Source organism: Triticum aestivum, chromosome 7A (genome assembly GCF_018294505.1).
Source record: "Triticum aestivum cultivar Chinese Spring chromosome 7A, IWGSC CS RefSeq v2.1, whole genome shotgun sequence".
NCBI classification, from domain to species: Eukaryota; Viridiplantae; Streptophyta; class Magnoliopsida; order Poales; family Poaceae; genus Triticum; species Triticum aestivum.
The window spans coordinates 463,382,421-463,394,138 of NC_057812.1; positions in this window are offsets into that span (position 1 = coordinate 463,382,421).

An 11,718-nucleotide genomic window follows, 5' to 3' on the forward strand; every position below is an offset into this window, starting at 1 on the left:
ACGATCAAATGCCAGCTCAATGGTGTGCGGTCTTGGAGGGGGGACAGGAGCATTGGCATTGTCGTTGACATGGGCTTCAGGGGCCACATTGGCTTCAGGTGCTTGCACCTCAGGTGCTTCAGCAGTGGCTTCGGGCGCTGCAGTGGCTTCAGGTGCTTGTACTTCTGGCACCGCAGTAGCTTCAGGCGCCACATTAGCTTCAGCCATGACAACGTCATTGGCTTCAGTGGTGATGTTGGTGGCCGCCTCAGGATCGTTAACCTCCACTTCAGAAGCTGGAGGGTCGGACACGTTCTCGAACAACATCTTGGTGAGACGTGGGTGTAGCAACTCTTTCTGCTTCAACTCTTGGTTCTTCTTCTTCATCGGCTGATGCAGCCGGAATATCTTCAGCCATTTTGGCTTCAGACTCAGACACGTGCATAGTGGGAGTGACTTGGGGCCTTGGTCCTTTGCGAAGCCTGCGTAGTGCTGGCGACGCTTGCGGAGATGGAGTGTGCTGGGCCCCAAAGTCATCGTCATCTTGCACTGGTGAGGTGGCTTGCGGTTGGGGAGAACTTGGGGTGTCTTGTCATTGTGGGTGATCAGCCCACGATGCATCATGAGCAGTTGGCGTCAGAGGACGACCAATGCTGATGAGTTCGCTGTGCGTGAGCACATGCGATTATACCAATTGGTGCTCGATCTGAGAAAGGACTTCATCATCTTCAACATTGTCGTGAGGACCAATGTCTTCAGCTGCGGTGGGGTCAACAGCTAGATTGTCTTCAGCTTCAGGAGCCTCTAGGGAAGCAGGCTCATGAACTACCACTTGGCCTTCTTGATTTTCAGACGCAGGACGAGCCACTAAGATTGGCTCGACCTCAAGGGGTTCTATGGGAGCAACCCGATCTCTCTTCTTGGTTTTGCGTTTCTTAGTTGGAGGAGCATCATCAGTGGTGCCCTTGGTTTTGCACTTTCTGGCTTCAGCTTCAGCTGCCCTTGTTTTCTTCAATTCTGAAGCCACTGTGGGGACCTTAGGCCTTGAGCCTGTCATACTGGTTGGGAAGACAATTGGATGTACTTCCTGCCTTGGTGCTTCGGGTTCTGCCACAGCTGGCTTCTTCTTCTTCTTGGCCGCCATTCTGGGGTCGATGCCTGGTCGCCCCAAGGCCTTGCACTTTTCAGCTTCATTATATCCCTGAACACATTTAGCAGCAAGATCCTTCATGCGTTCACGAGAACCTTTGGCTTCTTCGCGTTTGGTTCGAAATGCTTCCTTAAGCTCATGCATCATGGTCTGGAAGTTCTGAATGTCTTCAACATTGAGCTTGGCCATATGCTTCTTGAACTGAGCCTTTTCATAATCTATCTTATGCTTCAGCTCAACAATCTTCTGAGCTAGAGCCAGCTCAGTAGCAATGGCTCCGTGGAAGGCGACGCTGAGGCCAATGGGAAGCTAAAGATCATCAAAGCTAACATTTGGGTTGTCAAACCACTCATCAATGAATGTGTTGATGATTTCAACATCAAAGAGAGGAAGGTCATTGAAGATTTCTGCCTCTTGCTTGCTCTTCATCAACTACTCAAGAGCATCATCGTTAAGATAATCGTCGCTGGACAGATCAATGGCGTCATTCTCATTTCGCAGAACAGCAGCAGGGGTCAGTGCTTGGCTGGTGGGTTGCATGGGCATCTTCACTTTAGAGGGCTTGGAGATGCGTGACAGATCTTCAGACTGCACACTGTGTTCAGGAGGTGCAGTGGCCAGAGGCTTCACCCGTGAAACCTTTGGTGCAGGGGCAGGCTTCGAAGCTTTAGGCTTCTTTAGCTTCTTTGGCTTCGATGGTGCAGGCGCTTCGTCAGATTCAGCGTCGTCTGCAGGTTGATCCACGACTGCCCCTTGAACCATAATATGAGTGATGAGACCTTCCAGGTTGTAGAAGGGCCCAACAAGATTGGGTTCAGCTTCGCGTGAACCATCGGCACGAGAAGCAGAGGGACCTGGATTGAAGTCTAATCCTCGCAACTTCTTATTTCTTTTGGCCAAGTTCCTGGCAAACTGAAGGTTGCACTTGAACAGATTGTCGTCACGACACCATAGCAATGATGATGGGTCTGCATCTGCAGGCTGTGGTCCACGGACCATGCAGGGATAGAAGCCTTGTTTAATGGCTTCAGCTCTGGACCTGGGTTGAAGATTTTTGTATAGGATGTCTCCCCACGGTCGCTTGATGGCATTCTTCTTAGCATACTCCTGGGTCACGAACCTGTACTTGAACCATTGTTCTGCCCAATATCTTCGAATCCATTGGATTCGAGTTTTCCGCTGATTGTAGTCCTCCTCCGGATCTGTCTTGTACAGCTCATAGAGGTCAGGAGGTAGATCTCTTGAGGTGTTACCACGACGCTGTCTGCCACCCTTCCTTGCAAATTTTTCTAGTGCCATGAAGTTTAGACTGAAAGGCTTCAAAATTGTCAAAGTGCGAAGACATTCACTCATAGATAGAGAGTTGTTTCCAGATTTGTATGAATCCATGAATAAGTACAAGTAAGGAATCTAACTACTTTGTGAAGCATAAGTGAACATACTAGGCGTATTATGAGATGCAGTATGAAATAGATCCAACTTGTGTGAACAGAATGTAGCGACCCTCAAACAGTCTGATCTCTGTACTCCGGTGTCATCCCTGGATCAGTAATGCTGACACCACACAGTACTCCGAGGATTTATAGCAGAGTAGCAATCACACACTTATTACATCGAGTGTCTTAAAAGAGAACTTATTACAATAAGTATGGCTTAAGGCCATCTAATAACGATAACAGCGGAAGGCTTGGAAGATAAGTGAGTCCATCAACTCCAACGGCATCACTGAGTATAGAACCACGACCTAAAAACTCCTTAATCGTCGTCTGAAAAGTGTGCAACATTAACGTTGCAGCCCGAAATGGGTCAGCACATGGAATATGCTGGCAAGGTAACACATAGAGAGTAATGGAATGAAACAACTATACTATATGGATATTTGGCTGGTGGAAAGCTCTATGGTTATAGTTTTGCGTAAAGCCAATTTTCCCCTACTTCAAAGGAATAAATTTAATTACTATCATGGTGGTTGTTAAACATTGAGAATGGTTGACAGCATTCTCAATCCCAATTAAGCATAATCATTAAACATAACCCAACAAAATTAATTTATAGTAACATGTTGAGATTCACATGAAAATCCAAGTACTAGATACTCAAGATGTCCATAACCGAGGACACGGCTAACCATGATTAGTTTGTTACACTCTGCAGAGGTTTGCGCACTTTTCCCCACAAGACTCGATCGCCTCCGTTTGGTTTCTCGCACTACATGGTGCTTGAGAAGACGGATGACCGAGACATAGTCTTTCAGAAGCGCTAGCACCTTACGATCGGGTGGACCATACCACCTACATCCCCTACATCTGCTAGTCTACCACTGTAAGAGTTCGCACAACTTAGTCAACTATCCTAGAGCCCATAATAGCTTGTGGCTGCACACGGAAGTTTCTAGTATGAATAGTCTCATGATCCCTTTGAGCCTGGGTGGCGGTCCAAAAGAAAACAGGCAAGTCCTGAAATACCCAGGTGCCTCAATCAACCCAGATGTGTGTTTAAGTTGCCACCTTAGATAAACCATTAATTAACAAACTCACATCTGTCATGGATATCACTCACCCAATCCACGTCTACTAGCATAGTATGGCATAACAAGAAAACGTAGAAGTAACTCCCAAAGGTTTGATAATAAACAAGTAATAGATACTACCTCAACTTGTAACACCCCGGATATAACTTTCCCTATTTGTACTCCAACTCTTGCCGTTTCCGGCGTTAAGTTATATTTATTTCCTCGGGTTCGGGTTTTTTCTCCATGTGTTGTTATCGTTGTCATGCATCTCATATCATGTCATCATGCGCATTGCATTTGCATACGTGTTCATCTCATGCATTCGAGCATTTTCCCCGTTGTCCGTTTTGCATTCCGGTGCTTCGTTCTCCTCCGGTGGTCATTTCTACCTTTCTTTCGTGTGCGGGGATTAAACATTTCCGGATTGGACCGAGACTTGCCAAGCAGCCTTGGTTTACTACCGGTAGACCGCCTGTCAAGTTTCGTATCATTTGGACTTCGTTTGATACTCCAACGGTTAACCGAGGGACCGAAAAGGCCCCGTGTGTGTTGCAGCCCAACACCCCTCCAATTTGGCCCAAAACCCACCTAACTCTGCTCCATCATCTAGAGCGTTCGATCACGACCGCGTGGCCGAAAACCGCACCTCATTTGGACTCTCCTAGCTCCTCCTATGCCTATAAATAGATCCCTCCACGAAATTCCGGATCCCCCTCGTCCTCAAACCCTAATCCCAGATCCACGCCGGCCAGACACGTCCGCCCCGGCCGGACGCGTCCGCCCCGCCGCCTCGGCCACTCCCGCGGCGCCAAGTGTCACCGCCGCCGTCTTCCCCCGCGCTGGCCCGCGCGGCCCAGGGAAGGCCCTCCCGGCCCGCGCGCCGCCGCCTCCGAGCCGCCGCCCCGCGCCGCCGCCTCCGGCCGCCGCCGCCACCGCCGACCCCGGGAGCATCTCGCCGGCCTTCTCCTTCCTCCGGCGAGCCGCGACGAACTCCGGCCTCTACAGTGTTTCCGGCCAACTTTGAAATCCGTGCAAACCCTAGATCTGAGGGTTGTTTTTTTTCTAAGTCCCAGTTATTCTCAGTCCATATGCACATGTCCGTAGCCTCGTAACTTTGCATCCGTAGTTCCGATTCATGCATATAGCATATCAAAATGTTCATCTCGGAGAGTATATCATTTCATTCCATTGCGTCATTTTCATTTGAGCTCATCTTGATGCCCGAAATGCTGTTAGAAGAGGGCTACTTGAGTTAATTGTGAGATCTGCTACTCCATTTAGGCTTTTTGTCATTTTTGCCATGATTAATGTGTGCATGATATGCCCGTGAGTTCTACTTATGTTTTGTTAAGGGTTTTGTCATCTTTCCAGAGGTGCAACCCATGTATTTTTAGGATGTGTGTGGTGACTTGTGCAAGCTTGCAAAGTGGTGCACTTGCTAATTCTGTTTTCAGGGACTTAGTGATTTCACTAAGCCCTGGAGCTATTTATCTCATGTTGTCATATGTTCATGTTGTTTCCTAGTGATCCGTGCCTCTTTTGAGGATGATCAGTAAGGGAGTTTTGTTAATATTGTAGTGCTCTATCCATCCATGTCTTTGTTTGCATTTATGGAGCACCCTAGCTTGAGTCAATCGAGCTCTACGGTTGCTACTTTGTGAATCTGGGCAGATTGTCAACTTGTTTGCAATTTTGCCGGTGATGTTGTAGTTGATCCGTGCATGCCATGCTATTGTTCTTGCCATGTCTAGCTCGCATTTTGTGCCTTCTTGATGGGTGTATGCTTGTCTTGCCATGACTTGCTCTGTAGTGAGTGCATCGAGCTCGTAAACATGCCTACTTCAGTTATATTTCAGCATGTGTCAGTTTTTCACTAAGTCTGAAACTGATTATGTTTTTGCTATGTTCACATGCTTGCAATTGTATTTTCTGATCCTTTTTGGCTCAAGGTCACTAAGGAATTTTTGTTAAGCTCTTTGAGTAGCTCCATGCCATGCTTTACTTTGCCATGTTCAGGTCCTGTAGCATGTAGTTTTGTTGCTCCGAAGAGGGCTACCTGATCTGAAATTCCAGACAAGTGTTGATTTCACTAAGTCTGAGATCTGTTTGCCATTTGCATTTTTGCCATGCTTGTTTGAACCTGTTAATGGATGATTTGGCCGTAGCTCAGTGCTAGACTTTTGTTAAGCATCTTGTGTGCATCCCTGCCATGTATTTTGTTGTCATGTTTGAGTGCTGTAGCATGTTCATTTCTTTGCATTTAGATGCCTACTTGCTGTAAATCATAGACCGGTGTCATTTTGAATCGCTTGCCATTTCCAAACCGTAACTCCAATTCCGGCGTTCTTTATATCGTTTTCAAGCGATTTCATCTCATCTTTCCAGTGGCACACTTGGATTTCCATGTTGAGGCCAGGTTCATGCATTTCCTATCATATCTTGCATTTTGCATCCCGCATAGCATATCATCTTTGCATTGTGTTGTTTGAGTTTGCACGTGGTTGATTGTGTCCTTGTTGCTTGTTTGTCTTGTTTGGGTAGAGCCGGGAGACGAGTTCGCTAACGAGGATCCCGTTGAGTTTGCTTTCGAGGATCCAGTCAACTCTGACAACTGTGCAGGCAAGATGATCATACCCTCGAAATCACTACTATCTTTGCTATGCTAGTTTGCTCGCTCTTTTGCTATGTCATTGCTACGATGCCTACCACTTGCTTGCAAGCCTCCAAAATTGCCATGTCAAACCTCTAACCCACCAATGTCCTAGCAAACCGTTGATTGGCTATGTTACCGCTTTGCTTAGCCCCTCTTATAGCGTTGCTAGTTGCAGGTGAAGATTGGAGGCCGTTCCTTGTTGGAACATATATTTTACTTGTTGGGGATATCATTATATTGCTATGTTATCTTAACGCATCTATATACTTGGTAAAGGGTGGAAGGCTCGGCCTCTCGCCTAGTGTTTTGTTCCACTCTTGCCGCCCTAGTTTTCGTCATATCGGTGTTATATTCCCGGATTTTGCGTTCCTTACGCGGTTGGGTTATAATGGGAACCCCTTGATAGTTCGCCTTGATTAAAGCTTTTCCAGCAATGCCCAACATTGGTCTTACCATTCGCCACCTAGCCTTTTCTTTCCCTTGGGTTCTGCAGACTCAAGGGTCATCTTATTTTAACCCCCCGGGGCCAGTGCTCCTCTGAGTGTTGGTCCCATCGAGCGATGTCCGGGGCTACCAGGGGCAACTCTGGGCTGGCCTACCCGACGTCTGGCTCATCTGAGTGTGCCCTGAGAAAGAGATATGTGCAGCTCCTATCGGGATTTGTCGGCACATTCGGGCGGTGTTGCTGGTCTTGTTTTAACCTGTCGAAGTGTCTTGAATTACTGAGATACCGAGTCTGATCGGAACGTCTTGGGAGGAGGTCTATTCCTTCGTTGACCGTGAGAGCTTGTCATGGGCTAAGTTGGGACTCCCCTGCAGGGATTTGAACTTTCGAAAGCCGTGCCCGCGGTTATGGGCAGATGGGAATTTGTTAATGTCCGGTTGTAGATAACTTGAACCTTAACTTAATTAAAATGAATCAACTGAGTGTGTTACCGTGATGGCCTCTTCTCGGCGGATTCCGGGAAGTGGACACGGTGTTGGAGTAATGTTTGTGCAGGTTGCTCTCTAGTTTCTCGCTCGCGCTTTGCCTCCTCTTCTCGCTCTCTTTTGCGAATAAGTTAGCCACCATATTTGCTAGTCGCTTGCTGCAGCTCCACTCATATTTTACCTTGCCATTCCTATAAGCTTAAATAGTTTTGATCGCGAGGGTGCGAGATTGCTGTGTCCCTGTGGCTCATAGATTACTATTACACCAGATGCAGGGCCTGTTGATTCCACTCCAGGAGATGCGTACGAGCTCAAGTGGGAGTTCGACGAAGACTCTCAATGTTACTATGTTTCCTTTCCCGATGATCAGTAGTGGTGCCTAGTTGGGGGCGAACGGGACCGTTGTCGCATGTTGGGTTCTCTTTTATTTGGCGCCGTAGTCGGGCCATGAGTGTTTGGATGATGTAATGTTATTTATGTACTTGATTGACGTGGCGAGTGTAAGCCAACTATGTTATCTCCCCTTTATTATTTATATTACATGGGATGTTGTGAAGATTGCCTAACTTGCTACATATGCCTTCAATGCGATTATGCCTCTAAGTCGTGCCTCGACACGTGGGAGATATAGTCGCATCGAGGGTGTTACAAACTACTTCCCATCCCACAATTTAATTAGATCCTAATCATGCAATGTGTGAGGATTGATCTAATGCAATAAAACTGGGTAGTAGAAAAGGTATGATCAAAGTGTTACTTGCCTTGCTGATGATCCGCGAAACCTAACGATTCGAAGTAACAGGCGGCGCACTCCGGGTATTCTATCGCAAACAAACAAACAAGTATACAATAAGTACTCATCTAATACACAGGTAAAACTCAAATAAGAGATCTAACCAGAAGGTTCAACTTAAGAACTCCGGTTGGCAAAAAGAATCAAATCAAACAAAGCAACGAAAGTCAAACGGTGAAAGAAAACACTTCGTTCTAGTAATCTAGATCTAGGGCAAATTTTACAGTAGCAAAACCTTGTTTAAGTTGATTAAACGGATAGAGGGTTTCGAGACGAATCCCTAGGCGCTTGAATCGCCTGATTCCGATAAACGAGTGAAAGTTTAAACTAAAACGAAAATCAGATCAGGAATCGCGATCAGAAAAATCGCGGATTTAATCCGAGAAAAAGAAAAACGCCGAACGCCGAATTTTTTTTCTCTTTTTTCGGCACGGAATTCGAGGCGCGACGAACCTCGGGCGGCGGGATCATCGGCGGCGGCGGCGACGGCTCCAGCGGCGCGCGCGGATCGAGGCGGGGCTGATGGGCTGGGGCGGCTCGAGGCGGCGCTATTTAAAGGCTGCCCCCGGGCGGTGTCCCGCTCGGGTACGGCCCGAAGTCGGTTCGTTTTTTTTAATTATTCCGCTCGGAAAAAAATAAAAAGAAATACTAAACGGACTCCAAAAATTCCGAAATAAGTTTTCACGGGTTTCTAAAATCAAGCCGCACAAGGTGAACATTTATTTGGGCCCTAAATGCAATTTTGAAAAACACACATTTTTCCTAAATTCAAATAAAACACCGAAAAACTCCGAAATAAAATCTTATTTGATTTTATTATTAAATCCTCAACATTTCTTTATTTTGGGAAAGTCATTTTATTCCCTCTATCATATTTTGTAATAGAAATAATTGATGATAAAATAAATAAAATCAAATGATCCTATTCTCAAAATTTGAGAAAACTCAAATATGAAAATAACGAAATCCTCAACTCTCCCCATGGGTCATTGAGTTGCGTAGAATTTCTAGGATCAACCAAAATGCAAAATAAAATATGATATGCATGATGATCTAATGTATAACATTCCAAATTGAAAATTTGGGATGTTACAAACCTACCCCCCTTAAGATGAATCTCGCCCTCGAGATTCGGGTTGGCTAGAAAATATGTGAGGGTGGTCTTTGAGCAAATCTTCCTCTTGTTCCCAGGTGGCTTCATCCTCCGTGTGGTGGCTCCACTTAACTTTGCAAAACTTGATAACTTTGCTGCGAGTAACTCGGTTGGCAAACTCGAGAATCCTGACTAGTTTCTCCTCGTAGGTCAAATCGTTATCCAACTGAATAGTTTCCAAAGGCACTGTGTCTCTCAACGGTATGTCAGCCATCTCTGCATGACATTTCTTTAACTGAGAAACGTGGAACACATCATGAACTCCTGACAATCCTTCGGGCAATTCCAACTTGTAGGCCACTTCTCCCATACGCTCCAAAACTCGATATGGTCCTACAAATCGTGGTGCTAACTTCCCTTTAACTCCAAAACGCTTTGTTCCCCGAAGTGGAGATACTCGAAGATAAGCTCTGTCTCCGACTTCATAAACTGTCTCCTTGCATTTAGAATCCGCATAACTCTTCTGTCTGGACTGGGCTACCTTGAGCCTATCGCGAATCAACTTCACCTTCTGTTCAGACTCTTTAATCAAGTCAGGACCAAACAACTGGCGGTCTCCAACTTCGTCCCATGACAACGGTGTCCTGCACCTCCTTCCGTACAAAGCTTCGAAAGGGGCCATCTTTAAACTGGTTTGGTAACTGTTGTTGTAAGAGAACTCTACATATGGCAAATTATCGTCCCAACTAGATCTGTAATCTAGCGCACAAGCTCTCAGCATATCCTCCAAAATCTGATTGACTCTCTCGGTCCGTCCATCTATCCGTCCATCTATCTGTGGATGAAAAACTGTACTGAATTCTAGCCTGGTACCCAAAGTTTCTGCAACTGCTTCCAGAACTTTGAGGTAAACTGGGTTCCTCTATCTGATACGATACTCCTTGGAACTCCATGCAGACATACGATCCTGGTCATGTATATCTTTGCCAACTTAGCACTGGTGTAAGTGGTCTTTACTGGGATGAAATGAGCTACTTTCGTCAATCGATCAACTACAACCCAAATCGAGTCATAGCCTGAACGAGTCCTGGGCAATCCCGTGATAGAATCCATGCCTAGCTTATCCCACTTCCATTCGGGTATCGGCAATGGTTGTAACCATCCTGCTGGCTTTTGATGCTCTGCCTTTACTCTTTGACATACATCACAAACTGCTACATACTCCGCTGTATCCTTCTTCATTCCGGTCCACCAGAAAATATCCCTCAATCCAGATACATCTTGGTATTTCCTGGGTGAATTGAATACGGTGAGTCGTGTGCCTCTTGCAAAATCAACTTCCTGATCTCCGGGTCCTTGGGCACATAAATGCGGTCTTCAAACCATAGGGTGTCGTGCTCATCCTCACGAAATCCTTTAGCTTTTCCTTTGCTCAGTTTCTCCTTTATAGCGGCAATCTCTTTGTCAGCTTTCTGAACTTCTCTGATTCTATCCATCAAAGTTGACTGAATCTCCAATGCTGCTACATAGCCTCTCGGCACTATTTCCAAACATAGTTCACGAATATTTTCTGCTAACTCCTTGGGTATTTCTCCCGTCATTAACGTACTGACATGGCTCTTACGGCTTAATGCGTCTGCTAGTACATTAGCCTTTCCAGGATGATAATGCAATTTCATATCATAATCCTTGATAAGCTCCAACCATCTCCTTTGTCTGATGTTTAACTCCTTCTGTGTGAAAATGTACTTCAAACTCTTATGATCCGTGTACACCTCACAATGATTTCCAATGAGGAAATGTCTCCATGTTTTCAAAGCATGCACTACGGCTGCTAACTCCAAATCATGCGTAGCATAATTCAACTCATGAGGCTTCAGTTGTCTTGAGGCATATGAAACAACTCTCCCTTCCTGCATAAGCACTGCTCCAAGTCCTCGACGTGAAGCGTCGCGATACACCTCATAATCCTTGGTCTGGTCTGGCAAAATCAACACTGGTGAAGTAACCAAACGTTTCTTTAACTCCTGGAAACTAGCCTCACACTCCTCTGTCCATATGAACTTGGTATCCTTATTCAACAACTCAGTCATAGGCTTCGCAATCTTTGAGAAATTCTCAATAAATCTCCGGTAGTATCCTGCGAGTCCAAGAAAACTCCGGATCTCTCCAACTGTTGTTGGGGCTTCCCACTTGGTCACGGTTTCAACTTTAGCGGGATCTACTGCTATACCTTCTCCAGATATAACGTGTCTGAGGAATCCTACTTCCTTCAACCAAAACTCACATTTGCTGAACTTGGCATATAATTGATATTTTCTGAGCTTTCCAAGTACCAAACACAAATGCTCCTTATGCTCCTCTTCATTCTTCGAATAAACCAGGATATCATCAATGAACACTACGACGAACTTATCAAAAAACTCCATAAACACTTTGTTCATCATGTTCATAAAATAGGCAGGTGCGTTAGTCAGACCAAATGACATAACGGTATACTCATACAGCCCATACCTAGTGGTAAAAGCTGTCTTCGGAATATCCTGTTCTCGAATCTTCAACTGGTGGTATCCTGATCGCAGATCGATCTTGGAAAATACCTTAGCTC